The sequence below is a fragment of the Phacochoerus africanus genome, chromosome 3, assembly GCF_016906955.1.
Source record: "Phacochoerus africanus isolate WHEZ1 chromosome 3, ROS_Pafr_v1, whole genome shotgun sequence".
NCBI classification, from domain to species: Eukaryota; Metazoa; Chordata; class Mammalia; order Artiodactyla; family Suidae; genus Phacochoerus; species Phacochoerus africanus.
Genome location: NC_062546.1, coordinates 204,906,535 through 204,925,179, shown reverse-complemented (window position 1 = coordinate 204,925,179; position 18,645 = coordinate 204,906,535).

Here is an 18,645-nt window from a genome sequence, read left to right as displayed (position 1 = left end):
TCGCCCCGCGCCGGTCTCAGCCGCCTCCAGCTCTCACACTTGATTTTGTGGTGGGGGGCGCGGGGGGGGGGCCGTACGCGGGGAAACTAGCCCAGGGACCAGACCTTGTGCTCTCCCAGCCCTGCGTCGAGGCGACCAATGGCTTAGTTGTTGGAGATGTCAGCCGGTTTTTTGTTCCCTCCACGTGACTCTTGGGATGCTCAAGAAGTGAGCGAGGGGGGCGGAAGCTTGTCTGTTGGCCTGGGCCGCTGGGCGGTGGCAGGTGACCTGTTGGGGAAGGGAGGGGGTCGGGCCGACAACAGGTCAGATTGCTGGGGGTTGGGGAGAGCATGACCGAGAGCATGTACAGCGACCAGCTGAGTGACGCTGGCCCGGGACCAGGCGAGGGTGGACAGGGCGGGTAGCGGGGGCGTGGAGTGGGGGTGGGGTGGGGGTGTCTGTGAGAAGGGAGGTGAGAAGCAGGGCGGCGGTGTCCGGAGGGCTTCTCGGCTTCTGGCCGCTCTCTGGTCATGTGGGCAAAGGCCCCAGACACCGCCAGGCCCTGAGTGGGGATGCCTGATGGGCCGAAATGGGCCCCCTTGGAAGAGGACCCCAAAATGATCACCATGTTCCAGCGAGGGTGTCCCCACCTTGAACCTGGGGGTTCTGGTTTCACCCCCTGGGGGCCGGGGGAGGCGGCAGGAGAGAGGGCTCCATCCCTGCCCTGGGGCTCCCTGAGCTGTGGGCTCAGCAGCCCCAGAGGGGGCTTGGGCTCCCATCTGCCCTGCCTCCCAGGAAAGGCTTCTCACCCAGAGCCCCTGTCACGGTGAGAGAAAGCTGCAGCGAGGAGCCAGTGGAGGGAACAGACCTCTGGCCTCCCTAAGCACCTGCCACCTCGTCACACTGGTGACTCACAGACCCCGGCAGCTCTCAGGCAGGCCTGCTCCTGCTTGCCTGGGCCGGGCATGGCTGTCCAGACACCTGCCCTGCCTGGGTCAGGACACCTGGCCCCCACCCTGCCCTCTAGAAGCTCACCTCCAGCCCCGTGCTTCTGGGTCGGGCAGGGGCCAGGCTGGGGCTTAAACCTGGCTTGAGGCAGGAGAGTCTCCCGCCTTTACTGTAGTTGTTGTTTTTAGGGTCTGTTGCCTCCTTTTAATCCTGCGGGACTGGGGGGTTCCTTAGGGTGGGGCCAGTGTCCTGCGCGTTTCCAGGCCCCCAGAAAGCAGGGCGGCCGGCATGTCCACGTGCTGTGCTTACAAGGCAGCTTCCCAGGATGCGGTGGTCATGGGCACAGCCCTGCCTGGGCCCATCCCGGGTGTGTGGAGACTCCATCCCCTAGAGAAATCTTTCCCACTGCCCGCCAGGGCCCCGTGTATTTCCCCGCAGAGGGCAGGACCCTCGTGGGAGACACGCTTGGTCCCCAGCTGGGTCCCGAGCTCTCACGGCCAAGACGCCCAGGGGAGCTGGTCGGGGGGAGCTAGGTGTCCCTCTGGAAGGTAACGGAGGAACACTGGGTGCGGCGCTCTGGCTGTGGCCCCCTTGGTCTTGTCCACATGGGGTGGCTTGAAGCACGCCCAGGCTCCGTGGGCTTGAGGGGCTGGAGGGGAGGCCAGGGTCCAGCCGGGGCTGGGGCGGAGGGGTGGGGGTGCCTCCCCGCAGGTGCAGTTTCTCTCCAGCTTTCTGTCGGCAGGACATTCCATGGAGAGTGACAGAAGGCGAAGGCCCCCCCCTCGGTAGCTGGCTCTAGCTGGCCCTCTGGTCCTGTCCTGGCGGGAAAGGAGCAGACCTGACTCAGACCCCAGCCCTACCACCTGTCAGCCGCGTGCTTCCGGACGCGGCATGTGGCTCAGCTTGCTTCTCCTGTGAGGGTGTAGGAGCGATGTCTGGCTGGGCCTGTGTGGGTTTAGCTGCTGCTCTGTGACCGCGTGGACCCGGCTCCTGTGGAGCCCAGGGAGGGGGCTGTGACCAGGGCCCCGCCTCGGCGTTGGCGTGTGGCCCAGAGGAACAGCAGGTACCACTGTATTTCCGGCTCTGGATGGGGCTGGCACCTGCCAGGGGACCTTGATGCCTAGGGCCAGGGGTCAGGATTTGGGGGCAGCTGACGGCTAGGTGTTCAGGGCTCCAGCAGCTCTGCCATAGGTGAGCGTTGCGGGGGTCTGGGGGCCTGGAAGGGGGGGCGTTCCTTCCCTCTCTTCCCTCCAGTTGCCTGGGGACGGAGCCTCCTTCCTTGTCCCCACCCCGGGGGAGTGCTTGCGTTGACAGGGACACCATTTCTGAGTGAAGGAGCTGCACCCAGGCCGGCTGTCAGGATTGCGCTGCTCCTGGACAGCTGCCTCCGCCAGGCCCCAGGTACTACTGGGCCTTGCCGTCCAGATGTAGCACCGTCCATGCAGACAGCCCAGGGGAGGGACGCCCTTTGGCCGAGGAGGCATGACTTTGTCTGGGCCTTCGGGAGCTGAGGCCAGGTTAGCACGTGAGACCCCGCTGGCTGCTGGGGCTCCGACCAGGACCGCCACCTCTGCTCGGGCACAGACCCACTGGAAGGGAGGGAGGGAGGAGCGAGCGAGCGGCTTGCTCTCGAGGAAGCAGGGAAATGGTCCCTGAACCAGCCGGCGGTGGTGGAGGCTGGAGTTGCCCTCTGCTGACACCAAGTGAGGGCCGAGAAGAAAGGGACCATTTAGAGTCTTCTTGGGAGGGCCCCGCCCTCGCTCACGTTTCCGTCTAGGAGTGACCTCAAGTCCTGGGGGCAGCACCCCACCCCCCACTTCCTGCCTGGGTCTGGGGAGGGCTTAGGGATGCTGGGCCTTGGCTGCTCCCAAGACTCTAGAGCGACTGGGTGGCGGGATCCAGCTGTTAGGGGTCCAGGCGGCTGAGCTCCACCTCTCGGTGCCCCTCGGGCCGAAGCTCCCCTTCGTGAGCTGTTGGGTCTTTGGGGAAACCCCAAAGTGAGTCTTCAGGTGGGCTGAGCAATCAAGGGCCCTTCCATCCAAGTGTGTCTGCTCGTGACTGTCACTGCTAGCCGTGTCCTTAGCTAGGGCCCATCCTGCTGGCAGTAAGGCCTGGGTCCGTGAGCGCTGGGCTTAGGACTAGCCAACCCCGGCACTGTTGTGATGCCCTGGGGCAGGGGGAGGGGGGGAAGCGGAGGACCCAGTGCCCCCACCTCTGCAGGGCCTGGGCAGCCGGGGCAGTAGCCTGGTGCAGGAAGTGGAGGCACAGGCTGGGTGGCGGAGAGGAAGGTGACAAGGGCTGAGAGGGGGGGTCGAGGTGCCTGCAGGTGGGGGTTGAGGTGCCTGCAAGAGCACCCCAGAGCCCTGGGGGTGGGGGGGGGAGCTTCCCACTCATCAGCTCAGGGAACGGGGCTCTGGTCCTTATAAAGGCTCTTGGCCTTGGCTCACTCCCCTGATTGCTCCAGTGTGGCGTCTCTGAAGTGCCGTGCTGGCCTGGCTCTGCCCAGACACTCAGTGGGACTCTGGAAGCCCCCCAGGCAACAGGCCTTGTCCCCAGTCCCCCACAGATGGACTCGGCTATGAGTCTGAGCTGCCTCCCCGTCACCGAACCCGGGGTGAGGGCTGCCCCCTGGGAGCAGGGAGGGTGGAGTCCACGCTGAGCATGGGGTTTCCAGGTCGGGAAAGGTGGTGCTCCCTGGGTCTTCTGCCTGGTGCCAGAGCCAGGCTCGGGCCTCAGGGCAGACCCTGGGCTTCCTGCTCAGCTCTGCCAGGCCCGCTGATCAGCCCCTGGACAGGCCCCTCCTGCCAGCAAAGGGGAAGCAGAGCAGGACTTGAGCACCTGGGCGGGCTGGGGAGCAGCTGCCAGGGGCCTGGGGGGCAGCCTCCCTGGAATCTGGGGTCTGTGAAGCCACTGGGGGAGATGGCCCCACACTCAGCCTGGGGCCTGCCCGGTGTAGCCGTCTCAGTGCCACCTGCCTCACCCTGGCTCCTTGACCTGTCCCTGGAGGCAGGGCTAAACCTGGCACCATTTGGCATGTTGGGGTGAAGCCCTCCATAGGCCTGGCGCGCCCTGGCCACTTGGACCTTTTGCTGCTTTCCGCTGGGCCTGCCGGCTCCCCGCCCTGCCTGGCTCCTGCTCCTCTTCCCTCCTGGACGTCGCTGGCCTCTCATCTGCCCCTCCTCCGATCTGCATGGCCAGGCCCAGGGCTCCAAAGCCAGCTTCCGTCAAAAGCCTGCAAGGGGCTCTGCCGCTGATGAAGCCGGCGAGCCCTCGGCTGCTCCTCGTCCCACGGCTGACAGTCCCGTTAAACCAAACTGAGCCGCTCTCTTCCCAGACCGCCTGACTCCCTCGGAGTCTTAGTCTCAGGCCAGGGCTGAGGTGCTTCGGGCTGCAGGGGGCTTGTGTGTCCCCGCGGCTGTGGCGCCTGAGACCTCGAGGGAGGTGAGTCCTGTGTGTTTGAGGCCTTCCAGCGTCCCTGCCGCATCCTCGCCTGGAGGGTGCGGACAGCCCCCAGGGCTTCCTGGGCCCCACAGCAAAGAGAGTTTTCTAGGGCTTGGCCAAGTTCAAGGAGTCCTCTGAGAACCCCGTGGAAGACACGCCCCGGGCGGAGCTGGCCCAGAAGGACCAGGGTCCCGCACGTGTCCAGAGGAGAACCTGGATTCCAGTTGTTGTTTTTAGGAAGAGAAGCCACCGCCTTGCTCTCCGGGTGTGGCCTTGTCACTCATCCTGAGCTGCAGGTGTGGAGCCCACACTCGCCTATGGGCCAAGGTCCCAGTGTGCCCGGGCGCGGCGGCGGCTGTCGAGGGGGCTCCAGGGACACGCCTCCCCCACTGGCTGTCCCATCCTTGGCTGCTCCTGACCAGGGGGTCCCGGGGTGCAGGGCCATCGTTCCGAGGGTCTTTCCCAGGGGGGTTGCCTGAGAGAAGGCGCTGGGTTGGCAGGGAGGACAGGGAGGTGGCCACACTGGGGCCTTTGCTGGCCAGACTGGGAGAAGCAGACAGCTGCGGGGCGGTTTGCGGGGGCGGGGGTGCTCTCACGGGGAAGAACTTCTGCAGGGCCAAGGAGCGGGACTCACAACTTGGCAGGTGCGGCTGAGTCCAAGGCGGGGACCAGAGGGCCTCTGGACCCCGAGGGGAGGCACTGGCCAGGTGGAGTGGACAGAAGGTTCCAGCCCCAGGGCCTGCCACCGAGACGGCTGCGGCTGGCTGTGCAATGTAAGATCCTCCTGGTGGGGGGAGGGGACATGGGAGCCAGGACCCCCACCCCAGGGAAACGGCTGTGGGCAGGAGGTGGAGGCCCTGTTTCCTTCAGCCCTGCTGGTGCCCAAACTGCCAGGGACCCGCTGAGGGCCTGCTATTGATTGCTTTCTCCACTTTCTCGTGGGAAAAATGGGCACATACAAGATCATTCCCTGAACAGCCAAATAACAAAGTACAACAGAGCTGGAGGAGCCACGTCTCACTCTCTCTCTCTCTTTTTTTTTTTTTTTTTTGCTTTCTAGGGCCACACCTGCAGTATGTGGAGGTTCCCAGGCCAGGGGGCCAATCAGAACTGTAGCCACTGGCTCACACCACAGCCATAGCAACGTGGGATCTGAGCCACATCTGCGACCTACACTCAGCTCACGGCAACACTGGATCCTTAACCCACAGAATGGGGCCAGGGATTGAACCTGCATCCTCGTGGATACTAGTTGGGTTCATTGCTGCTGAGCCACAAGGGGAACTCCACATTTCCCAATTTTAAAACCCGCTGTAAAGCTGTGGTAGTCAGCGTGGTAACAGCATTAAAGACAGACATGTGGCCCAAGGCAGTAGAAAAAGGCCATGTTCATCTGTGGGCAGGTGGTTTTTGACGAGGTGCCAAGACCATTCAATGAGCGAAAGAGCAGCCCCTTCAACGAATGGTGCTGGACAACCAAAGTTAGACCCCTACCTCACACCATACATACAGATTAACTCCAAATCGATCAAAGACCTACATGGAAGAGCTAAAACGATACAACTCTTTGAAGAAAACAGGCTAAATCTTCATGACCTTGGATTTGGCGATGGGTTTTTAAATATGACACCAAAAGCACAGGCAACAAAATAAAAAGCAACAGCTAGATACATTGGACTTCATCAAAATCAGAGACTTATGGGAGAGCCTGTCATGGCTCAGCAGTAACGAACCCAACCAGTATCCATGAGGATGTGGGTTCAACCCCTGGCTCCACTTAGTGGGTTAAGGATCCCGAGCTGTGGTGAGCTCTGGTGTAGGTTGTAGACCCGGCTTGGATGTGGCGTTGCTGTGGCTGTGACATAGGTTGGTAGCTGTAGCTCCAATTTGACCCCTAGCCTGGGAATTTCCATATGCCGTGGGTGTGGCCCTAAAATAAATAAATAAATAAAATAAAAAACATCTGTGCATCAAGGGACCCAACCAAGAAAGTGAAAGGACCCCCCCCCCCCCACAGGGCGGGAGTAAGTGTTTGCAGATCAGCTCTCTGATAAAGATCCAGTGTCTAGATCTAGTGTGTATAGCATTCAAGTTAATTAAATACATGTAATGTATGTACGTAAAACATGAACATTTATAACCCAACCATAAAAGTTCAAACAGCTCAGTTTAAAAAGGAGCAGAGGACTTGAGTGGCATTTTTTCAAGGAAAAGATGCAAAAGGTCAAAAGGCGCCTGGAAAAGTGCTCAGCATCACCGGTCACTAGGGGCGTGCAGGTCAGAGCCGCCCTGGGGTCCGGTTTCAGGCCCACTAGGACGGATGCAAGAAGAAGGATGGAACATGGCAAGCGCCGGCCGGGATCCGGAGACCCTGGAGCTGCCGAACGTTGCTGGTGGGGGTGCCCCGGGGGGCAGCCGCTGGAGAGAAGAGTTTGGTGGGTCTTAAAGAGAAGATCAGGATGACCGTTTGACGCAGCCCCTACCCTCCCAGCTGTCCACTCAAAAGGCTGGCAAACGAGCAGTCCAACGAAAACTCGTCCATGCACGTTCATAGCATTCGTTCACAGGGGATAAAAGGCGGAGACAACCCACCTGTCTGTGGACCGATGAGTGGTCTGTCCACACAACGGAGTAGTATTCAGCCATGAAAAGGAGGGAAGTTCGGATAGAGGCTATGGCACGGATGAACCTCGAAATCATGCCACGCCGTGGAAGCAGCCAGTCTCAAAGGCCACGTGTTGTCTGATTCCACTGATACCAAATGTCTAGAATCGGGAAATCCCTAGAGACAGCACACAAGCGGGTGGTGGCCAGGGTCTGGGGGGCATGCGGGAAATGTGGGGTGATTGCTAAGAGGTCTGAGGCTTCTTTTTGGTGATGAAAACGTTTAGAAGCAGATGGAGATGATGGTTACACAACATCGTGAGTGGATTAAATGCCACTGAGTCGCACGCTTTAAAGTGGCTAGTTTTGTCATGTGATTTTTACCAGGTGGCTTTCGAGACCTGCATCCTCCCGTCTCTGTGTGTTTCTATCTGGACCAAGCCCCTGCTGTTGCCAACACTGTAATTTCATAGGACACTTTCTTCTTAATTTTCAAAATTTCTTTGCTAGTCTTTCTTTTTTTTTTTGTCTTTTGTCTTCTTGGGGCCGCACCCGCGGCATGTGGAGGTTCCCAGGCTAGGGGTCGAATCGGAGCTACAGCTGCTGGCCTCCACCACAGCCACAGCAACAAGGGATCCAAGCCGTGTCTGCAACCTACACCCAGCTCATGGCAACGCCAGATCCTTAACCCACTGAGCGAGGCCAGGGATCGAACCCACAACCTTATCATTGCTAGTCAGATTCGCTTCCTCTGTGCCATGATGGGAGCTCCCCTCTTGGCCTATCTTTCAAATGCGCAAGTCAGTCATTGAGCAAAGGCCTGCCGGGGAGCCTCCAGTGTCCTGTGTCTTGTGTGGCCCAAAAAGAGGGGGGTCACCCCTCACCTCCACCCCACTGCCCAGCAGCAGAGACCCAGGGGGCTTGAGTCTTCACGCCCACTTTGCATGGTTGTTCGTTTGGAATTTTGAACTTGGGGGTGCACGGCCGGAAGAGAGAAGCCTCCCCTCGTGAGGCCTGGGAGCTGGTCTGTGTCCAGCCCTTGTGGGCCAGGTGCCCAGTGGCCGGTGCCCCGGGCAGTTCCGCAGGACAGGACACACGGCTGAAGTGAAGACGTGCACACTTCATCTGAACGGAAACCACTGCCCAGAGCTGTGGACACATGGCTCCCGGCTGGGGGACAGGCTGGTGCCTTGTCATTACATGTGGGCATGTGACTTGGTGGCGCCTGGGGGCGTGGAGCCCGCCCATCTGCGGCTTGTGTGGGCCCTGGGGGGGGGTCCCTTCTGGACTTAGAGCCACAGAAACCCCAGAATTGAGGACATACAGGGCTGGGGGCCGCGTGGGGGGCCCTGGTAGCTCATGTCCAAGGGACGGGACAACTGAAAGCCTCTTGGGGACCCTGCCTACCTGTCTTGATAGCTCACCCCACTGGCGCCTCATCACCCCGCAGGCTGTCCTCTGGCCTCTGTTTCCCTGGGGGACACCCCCTACCCCCGAGGGTGAGACAAATGTCCACTATCAGCCGTGACCCCAAGGCCTTCACCCCGTAGAGCAGCCCCTCCCTTCCCAGGCAGAGCCCATGGAGGCCCTGTGGGCCCCGCAGGGGTGTGGCCAGTCTGTGTCTGTCCGGGCACCAGGAGGGGCTCGGGAAGCATGTGAGGGTCCTTGGCCTCTGAGGTGGATGAGCAGGGCAGGCACAGCAGCTCCCACCCCAGCACCCTCGCACGTTGTCCCCACTGTGCCCACGGCTCCTGGGTACCGGCCCTGACGCCTGGCAGCCTGGGGCAGAGGATTCTTGGCAGGGCTCACCTGGCCACCTGCGGCCTGGCCGGCTCCTAACTCTCTGGGGAGACAACACCTCATTGACAGATTAAAAATAAAACAAAACAGAAAATTACAAAACGCAGGACAAGCCTCTGTGAGGCCGTTTGGACCCGACTAAGATGCTGCACACTGCGATTTTGATGACGCGGCAGAAGCGGCTGCACGCGGACCAGACTCCCTTGAAACGCGCCGTGGTTTTGTGTCTTGTTTTTTCTTCTTCTTTAAATTATAGGAGGAAGGAGCCTTTGGCACAATGTCGTTTGGGACTTGCCAAGCCCAAACTATTTGAAAAAAAAAAAAAGACAAGATTTTTGCCCAAACTCTGAAAAGACTGTGATTCTGTTTGAAATCCAAGGTCTGTGCAGATGGCTCGCTGGTCAGAGGTGAAGCCTTGGGCCAGGCCCCCCAGGGTGGCCACAGGGTGGCCCTGGGAGGTGGCCGAGGTAGGAGGACCGACCCCAAGCGCCGCCCCCTCCCCCTCCCCGTGCCCTCCTCCCTAAGGAGCCCGAGTCCTGGGAGGCGGGGTGCAGGGTCTCCTGGCACAAGGTGGAGGGAAGATGCACAGGAGTCCGCCTTCGACACCAGCGAGGGGGCCGTGTCCCCACCCCCTCAGGGTCTGCAAGTCACTACGAAGACTCCCAGAGCTCACCCAAGCTGCGACGGGCAGGGTGACCTTCTTCTCAAGAAGGGGACAGATTAAAGGCAGCCCCAGGGAGAAGCTGAGGGCAGAGCCCAGGAGAAACGCTGCCCGTGAAGCGCCCCTTGTCCTCTCAGGGCCCCCTTCCTCCTGAAGCCCTGTGAGATCGTGCGCCCGCCTGGACCAAGCCGGCCGGGGGCTCACACCCGCCCAAGCCGGGCTCTCCCTGCGGCGCTGCTGCGGGAGCCCCATCCGGGCCGATTGTCCACGTGGCCGATCTCAGCGCCCAGCTCCTCTTGAACTCAACGGATAGCTGATGCCATGTGACGCCCAGACTGCGCCCCAAATCACATCATCCCTGCTTGGTGTGACCTGAGCTCCCCAGGTGAACAAAGGCACCGCTACCTGGCTGGATGCCCAAGGGCTCAGAGGCCAGAGCCGGAAGCTGGGGACAGCGGCCTGACCTCAGTCTGAGCCAGGCTACACGGGCCCGCCCTGGGGCACATCTGGGGGACCCCTGGAGGGACCACACGATTTCTCCTGAGGCTCCTCTGTCTCCTGTGTGCGTTTCTGCGTTGTCACCCGGAGCTTTCTCTGGGGCCGCCCTCCAAGGGGTTCCCTGGACGGGAAGGGGGAGCAGAGAGGGGACGAGAGGCAGGCCCCCCGGGTGCCTGCTGGGGGCTCCAAAGCCTCATGGGTCTTGGCCTGGTTCGGGCCGGCCTGCCTTTAGGGCTGGCCATGGAGAACCCAGTCTGCTTCAGGAATGGACAGGCGGGCAGCATGGCCTCAGCCCTCGGGCCCCACAGCCAGCCCCCTCCCCAGGGTCCCAGGTGCACAACGGGGATGAATGCGGGGCCCGGCCTCCGGAGCATGACCTGAAGCACGGTCTCTCCAGGTCAGGACAGGTCGGAGCAAGGGGAGGCCACCAGCAGCTCCCCGATGCCAGCCCCTGTCCAAAGAATGGAAGGAAGCAGGGATGGTTCCAGAACCTTCTAGAAGTGCGGCTCCAGGCACCCTTGGTGATTGATGTCAGACCTGGGGCTGCCTGCCAGGAGCTGGCACGGAGTGGGGCCGGGCTGCCTGGCGGGTGGCAGGGGCTCCCCGCCAGGTCCCTCTCCCACCCTGGCCACCAGCCCTGCTCCCTCCCCAGGTGGGCAGGACAGGAGAGGCTGAGGTTGGAGGGTGTGCGGACTCCGGGGCGCCTGGCTTTGCCTGGGATCCGCTCGGCCTCTTCCTCCCTCGGCCGCAGTGCCTCCTGGGCCCTGATGACGTCTCGCTCCATCCGTGGTTTGCAAACCTTACTTTCAGCAGAAAACACTCAATTGAAGGGACAACCTACCTGGAAGCCCACCTCAGCCTATAAAACGGACAGACCTGACGCTGCTGGGCTGTTGCGGGAAGGGGGCCCTGTCTGGCGCACGCAGCCCCGCTGTGTCAGAGGAAAGGCACTCGGTCAGCCAGAAGGCGATCTGGGGGTGTCGTCTGCGTTACGAAGTCAGCTGACCTGGTCTACACCCTGCTTTCCCTGCCACACCCGGTGAGCGTCTGGTTTGTCCCTGGGACCGAAGCTTGGCCGAGTGGCCACACAAGCTGCCCCTGCCCCCGGGACGCCCAGTCTCCAGAGCGCCAGGACCCGCCCGCAGGTGCCTCTGCTTTGGTCCTCACTGCCTCTCTGGCCACCTGGACCTCAGGCTGGGGGAGGCTCCGCAGACCCTGTCCCCACGCTGTGCCTCTGCCCGCCGGTGGGCTGGCCCTCCCCAGCCCGCCTGCCCCCTGGCCTCGGCTCGCACACTGGGAAGCAGCCCCCCATGATCACACAGCCACGAAGCTGGGTGGAGAGAGAAGGCGATGGACGGGCTGAGGTCCTCGGAAGTCCCCGCATCCAAGGACTCGATGGGGCGTCCAGGGCTCTCCTGCCCTGGACCCAAATGCCTGCAGCCTGCAGAGGACCCGGAGCCTTGAAATCTGTCCGTGGCAGACGTCCCAGCACAGAGACGAGATGGAGCCAGAGGCCTGTGTGTCACTCAGCTTCCAGGAGGCCAGGTTTGGGGTCCGGTGCTCCGACTCAGGGTCCTTCCAGCAGCTGCGCACCCAGCCGACAGCACGTGGGAGCCAGGCCGAGGGTGATGCTCCCATGTGCCCCTCCCTCTCTCCTCCTGGAACCCTGACATCCACCTCTGGAGAGCCAGGCTGGCCTCCGCCCCTCCCAGGGCTTCCCCCCAGGGGTGGGGAGCAGGTGCAGCCCGGCCCTCCCTCCGCGGCGCCTCCCTGCCCGGCCCTCTCTTGGGGAGGGTCACTGCGGGGAGACCAGCCCCAGGTAGCAGACCCTTCAGCCACACCCTGGGCGGCAGGGGTCACAGGGCACCGTGAGAGGGAGGGGCTGAAGATTCCAGGTCCAAGGGCAAAGGGTGTGTGTGTGCAGCCCCAGGCCCGCCAGGCCTAAGGTGGCTGCGGCCCAGAGAAGGGGGAGTTCTGCCCTGTCTCCAGAAGTAAGGACATTTCTGCCTGGGGGGCCAACGAGCTGAGCCCCGCAGCCTTGCTGGGAGGGGCTGCGGGAGTGGAGAGGAGGCAGGGGCTCGTGGGGGGCGCTGGAGGGGGAAGAGGGGGCCATTCCTTTGTGTCTTTATTGGTTCACTCCTCCATTCATTCATTCAGCAGCATCTGATGCCTGCTCGGAGCTCAGGGCTCTCCCAGCAGGAACCCAGCTGCCCCAGAAACCACGGATTGCTGTTTAAAACAGGAGGGTTGTGCAGTGGGCACACCTAGGCCTGGCCTTGTGGCGAATACACAGCACCTGGAGCCGTGCACAGGCGTTGCCCCGACTCCCGCAAGTGTGTGCACACACACCACACAGGAGCCCCAGGGCGCATGTCGGTCCTTTGCACCCCTGTCTGGCAGCAGGATCCCCACTCCGAGACAGGCAGAGTGGAACTTTGGACTGAGGTTTCAGTGTGACACCCCCTTGCCAGGCCCCGGGTGCACCTGCTTCCCAGAATCCCCACGACACGGGGTGTCTGAGGGATGCTTTCCTCCAGGCAGCCTGCAGGGATGGTCTCTGCGGGCAGCTTTGTTTGCGCTCACCTGGGGTTGGCGCGTTCGAGTGTTTTGGCTGGGGGATGGCCGCCAGGCCGGGGAGCGTCCTCCCGCTGCGTGGTGGGTCCTCCTTGGGGCGGCTCTGCCGCTGTCCGGGGTCCATGCTCCGCGGGTTGAGGTGCAAGTGTCTTTAGTTTTTTGGGTGGTGTTTCCAAGCAGAATTGGTTCGTGCAGCTAGTTTATTTATTCTTGGAGTGGGTTGGTGGGCGGGGTCTTCTGGCCGGGAAGCCCCCCGCCCTGCTGCACAGGATGGAGGAAGCAGAAAGGCGATGACACGCAGGCCGCTCCTTACTGCTGCTGTTGTTTCAACTTCTTATCTTGAAATAATTGCAGACTTGCCCAACGGTTCCCCGAGCCCCTTCACCCCGCTGCCCCCAGTGCCAACAAGCTGCATGTGTGCCGAAGGCCATTGTCCAAAGGGACCCTGGCTGTGGCTGGTCCCACTACCTGGACTGCAGACATGCCACGTGATCCCCAGGGAGAGGAGGCTGGGCCATGGGGGTCTCTCCGCCCCCCGCCCGGTCCCCACGCTGTGGTACCCGGTGTGGGTTTATATGCAGCCCCACCCGCTCCCCAAAACCAACACCCCAGCCTCATTTTCGCTGTCCCCACTGCAGGAGGGGCCCTGTCTCCTGCCATAGGGAACGCCGGCCTGGCACCAGGCAGATTCAGGGCAGAGGTGGTTTCTCCTGGTCTGCCTGGCCCTCCACCCTGGCTGCTGGGCGCCCCGAGCCACAGAGCGACTCTGCCTGTCCCCCTGCACAGCCCCCAGCTCTCGGTACCCCTGCAAGCCTGGCCCCAGCACACGCTGCCCTGAGTCTGTGCTCCTAAGGCTCCCCAAATGTCACAGCCGCCCCCGGGGGCCCTCGAACTTGTTAACATGTGTGCCGCGTCCCAGCTTCGCTGCTCTGCTGGAGGGGACAGCTGGGTGTCTGGCCCTCCTGGAGGGACCTATCCCCGCGGGTTTCGGTTTGCCAGGCTCTCCCCACACCTCAGCTCCCCAGGGGCTCCACAATGATGATTCGAGGCTTATTCATGTCAGGGCGGAGTGACCTTCTCTTGTCACTTCTTCCATCCTGAACAGACGCAAGTCCGCCTAAGCAATTGCTTTATAGCATTTTCTCGTGTGTGGAAGGGGCTTCCTCACGCTGTGAGAAGCGTATGTGATTTTCTCCTGCGGTCCTTTGAACGAACACTCATGCGTTCTTGGTGCTTGTGTCTTTGACGTTCTCGTGTCAGATGTGAGATCCACAGCTGGGCCTCGCCTGGCATCACTTTCCACACACGGACACTCCGGCGCTGCCGGACGTGACGCGGCCACACGTGTGAGGATTGGTGCCCGAACTGGCTGGTCCAGCCTTTACCTGCTCACACGTGTGACGCTACCACCCGATTTTCATTATGATGCTACACGACACATTTCAATTTAAACTTTCTCTTTCCTACTTAAACTGTTCTATTGGTGTTTTCACTGCAGCCACATGCCTGCGTCGAGTTAAGCTACGGAAGCGTGACACTGTTGCGATGCTGAATCTGTCCGCGCGGGGCGTGTCTGACTTTTTACTTGTTCTAAATACGCCTGTGTCTCCCAGACGCGTTTAAACTTTTCTTCTTCATGTGGAAGTTTTAGGTGTCTTGGCAAGTGTATTCCTTAGGATTTTATCAGTGTTGTTGCTATTTCAAATGGGTTCCTATTTTCTCTTCTGCGTTATTACGGGTATTTCGAGAAGCTGCGGGTTTCTAGATGCTATTTTTGTACCGAGTCCCCATGCAAAATTCTCCTTTGGCTTTTGTAACAAAACTGGTTGATGTGATTTGTTTTCCCAGGCATGCAGTCATAGAATCTGAAAACAGGACTGACTTTACCTTTCTCTCTCTCTCTCTTTTTTTTTTTTCTCCTGCTTTTTAGGGCTGCACCCACGGCATGTGGAGGTTCCCAGGCTAGCGGCCAAATTGGAGCTGAGGCTGCCGGCCTGCACCACAGCCACCGCAACACAGAATCCAAGCTGCGTCTGTGATCTACACCACAGCTCATGACGACGCCAGATCCTTAACCCACTGAGTGAGGCCAGGGATTGAACCCATGTCCTCATGGATGCTAGTCGGGGTTGCTTCAGCTGAGTCATAGCAGGAACTTGGAAAGTTGCATTTCATCAGACTTCTTCGAATCCATGAATTGTGCCAGTAACTGCCCCCCGTCCCCTGAAATAAGCCCTTCTTCTCACGGAACGTGCCCCTCTGGCCGACGGGCTGGAACCCGTCTGCTTGCATTTACTTAGGAGGCTTGCGTGGATCCTGCAGAAGATCCACCTTTATGAATAATAGTGTTGGATTTTGACATCAGTATCACGGTAGCTTTGTACACGGTCACAGCTTTTCTGCATTTATGCTCTAAAACTCTTTGAATCGTGTTGGAATGATCCGTTTGGGGGGGTTGGGCAGAATTCCTTGGTTATACTGCCCAGTCTAATGCTTTTGGGAACTTAGCTGCTTGACAAATTTCTCTATTTTTCTTCTGGCAATTGCTCTATTCAGATTGCTCCCTAACCCTTGTTAGTTTTGGTAAATTATGTTTCCTAGAAGAATGTCCATTTTATCCAGTTTTTCACACGTATTTGCATGAATTTGTCGTCAGCGCCCGGCATTCCTGTTAAGGGTCCTGTTTAAAAGGAGATGAATGCGTCTGATGTGGCGAAACGGGACCTGGTGCCCTGCTGCGGGAATGCGAAACGCTGTCGTTTTGGAAAACGGTCTGGAGGTTTGTTTACAACGTTAAACACAGAGTTAGCACACGACCCAGCAGCCCCTCTCCACGGGAGACGTGCAAACGCATGTTGGTGGGAGCTTGAACTCGAATGATTACAGCGGCGTAGCTCACGACGGCTGAACGGTGGGAACGACCGGCGCCTGGCGATGGGTGAACAGGTCAGCAGAATGCGGTCGGTCCGCACCGTGGAATATTACTCGGCCACAAATAGGAATGGAGTTCTGATCCGTGTTGCAGCACATGGGTGAACCCGGAAAGCCTTGCGCTCGGTGGAGGAGCCAGTTTCGTGAGACCACACATCCTATGATTCGATGTGTGTGAAATGCCCGGAACAGACAAATCTAAAGACACTGAGAGCGGATCGGCGGTTGCCCAGGGCTCGGGGGGGAGGGGGGGCCGGGGGGGGGGGACGACGAACGCGGGGTGACTGCGAATGGGCTTGGGGTTTTGGGGGGGTGGGGACAAGTCCTGAAATTAGACGCCGGTGGTGGTTACACAACTCTGCCAGTGTGCTGAACTGTGGGATTGTATACTTTAAGTGGGCCAGCTTTATGGCATGGGAATTATCTCTCGACAAAGCCATTTAAAGTGGGGGAAGTGCAGCCTCCGCAACGCTCTTATCACGCTCCCAGCAGAGGCAAGCCCGCGGCGGGAGGGTGGACGGTGAGGGGTCATTTCAGACAAACTGTGCTCTGCCCGGGCCAGGAATGTGCAGGGAGAGGGACTCAGAGTGGTGCCTTCCAGACACATCTCATATCATTAAAAAATAACTCGCTGGAAATCCAAATCATGTGCAGGGTGTGAGTCTCCTTGTGATTCTCCGCCTCATCCTCTTGCTGCAGCCTGGGTCGCGGCGTGGCGGGCAGACTCTCGGACGTTCAGCTGTTTACGTGGCAGCGTTTGTCGGCCGCGGCGCTGTCACAGCCGCTGCTGGGGGTGGGGACGGTCCTATGTTTCCCGGGGTGTGAGCAGCCTCCCTCCCCCCACCCACGAGAGGCCAGGAGGCCCTGACAGCCACACGTGTCCCATCATGACAGCCACAGCCGTCTCCGGAAGGTGGTGCGTCCAGCCCACCCCTGCTGGGAAGCTGCTGCACATCCCAACACACGGAGGTCCGGCTGGAGCTTCTGGAACCTCTTTTCTTCTCCCGCCTCCACCAGCTGAAGCGCTGCTTTTCCCAGTGGCACGCGGATTGTGGGGAGACCTTTTATTCACTCTACCGGCCAGGCCCTGGTGGCTTTTATGCTAGTTTTTTGCCATTGTAACAAATGCGCTGGCATACATATTTTTGCACCATTATTTCCTTAGAAAAAATTCTCAGAAATGCAGGGTCAAAAGTCTGCACGCTTCACCTGCACACGTGTTTGCAGGAGCCCTCCGGGCCGCAGTGGTCACAGCTGGCAGAGCGCCCGTGACTGCAGGACCCTCTGGGCCGAGGCAGCAGGTGTGCCTAACGGTGGGCAGCTGGCTTGGATTTTGGTCCCCTCATTCCAGAAGTAAACACGGAATCGGACAGAAACGGGCAGGTTCGTCGTGAAAGATACGGGGGGTAAACACGCTTTGTGAGTCTCCTCCGGAATTTTCTCGGCCTTTGGCACATGGAACTGTTTCCCACGCCTCAGCCCGTGAATTACTCAGGGTTGCTTTGACGCGTGTGTTTGGGAAAGCACTGTCATTGTCATTTTTTAGAGGTGGAGCGCAGAGAGATGGTGTCAGTTCAACGCCCGGCTCCCGAGCGCCCGGCGGCGCCAGCCCGTCGGGCTCCGCGGGGCAGAAGGCAGGTCCTCATAGCAGGATCCGCGCGACTCCTCTCCCTCCGCAGGTGCGTCTCAGACGCTCTCTGTCCACCCTCTCAGTGCCGGGTCCACACCGCCGGGCTCCCTCCGGGCTCTGCTCACAGAGAATTCTGCCCAAGGCTCTGGTCCCCTCCAGAGCCCAGGGATGGGGCCCCGGGGGGGCCGCCCGCTCCTCCTTTCCCGGGAGCCGGGGCCAGAGGGGCGGCGGAGGCTTGGGTCCTGAGCTGGTGGTGGGGGGCAGGGGATGCGTGGGGACAGCTGCGTGGGGACAGCTGCGTGGGGACAGCTGTGTGAGGTGGGCAGAGCACAGAGGACCCTGCCGGGAGGTGGGGGCAGGGGCGGGAGACCAGGAGGGACAGTGGGACCCAGTGGGTGTGAGGCTTTGGGTGAGGGGGTTCAGGCTTTGGCCTGGGACACGGGGTGGGGCCTTATCTTTGGGGGTTCCCGCTCCTTGGCTTCGGCTCCCTGCTCTGCTCACGGAGAGGCCCTGTGGGTGCGAGGGGCAGAATCAGCTTTTGCTGGTGGAGACTCTGCCCGAGCCGGGGGCTTGTCTGGAGGGGTCCCCCATCCCCAGGCTGTGATTTCATGTCCGTCCAGGTCCCTGCCCCTGGCCGTGCTGTGGGCCTGCACCTCAGGGTCCCTGACTGAGGGTGGGGTCCTACGTTGTGGCCGGAGGGGATGCAGAGCTGGCGGTGGGGGCACAGAGTGGGAGCCTGTGCCCACCCGCAGGGGGCTCCTTGCGGAGCTGGGGTGTGCCTGGACTCCAGGTGCGTGGTTAGAAGGCCCCCCCCCCGCCCCCCGAAGCCCTCTCTGGCCTTGATCTCACTTGCTCTTCCTGAGCTGAAGGGTGAGATCGACGTGTCGCGTTTTCACACGGCCCCGGGACCAGCACCCGGACAGAGAGGCTGATACAGCTGAGCCCTTCCTGGACACGTCCCCTCCCGCCACCGCAGGCTGCATGGCCCTGGCCCCCGAGGAGAGCGCGGTCCAGCTGCACTGGCCGGGAGGCGAATGGCGCCAGCTGGGCCCTGCCGGCCTCTCCACGTGGCAGGTGGCTCTCCCGCTGCCGTCCGCTGGGTGAGAGGACCTCCCGGCTCCTCCTTCTCCGCCTGCTCTGATAAGTCGCCCTGAATCACTGGCCCGCGTCCTAGTGTGTGTGCCTACCTGCGTCTCTGTGCGTCTTTCTGTGTGTGTGTGTGTGTGTGTGTGTCTGTGTGTGTCTGTGTGTGTATGTCTGTGTCTGTGTGGCTGTCTGCGTGTGTGGCTGTGGCTGTGTGTGTGTGTGGTCAGGGCTGGGGGTGTCCACGTGCACACACACACACACACGGGGATCCCCTGGGGCAGGCGCACAGCCCCGGCCACTTTCTGATACACGCACGTGAGGCGTGTGCTCCTGGGAGGGTACACTCAGATGGGCTGGCACCCCTCCACCCCTGCTAAGGGGCTCAGCGCCCTGGGGAGAGGGTCTCCCCTCCTCTGGACTGAAGGACTTGGCCAGGGGCCAGTGCTGGGGGCTGGGGAGCGCCCTCTTGGGACAGCAGGCAGGCACCTGCAGG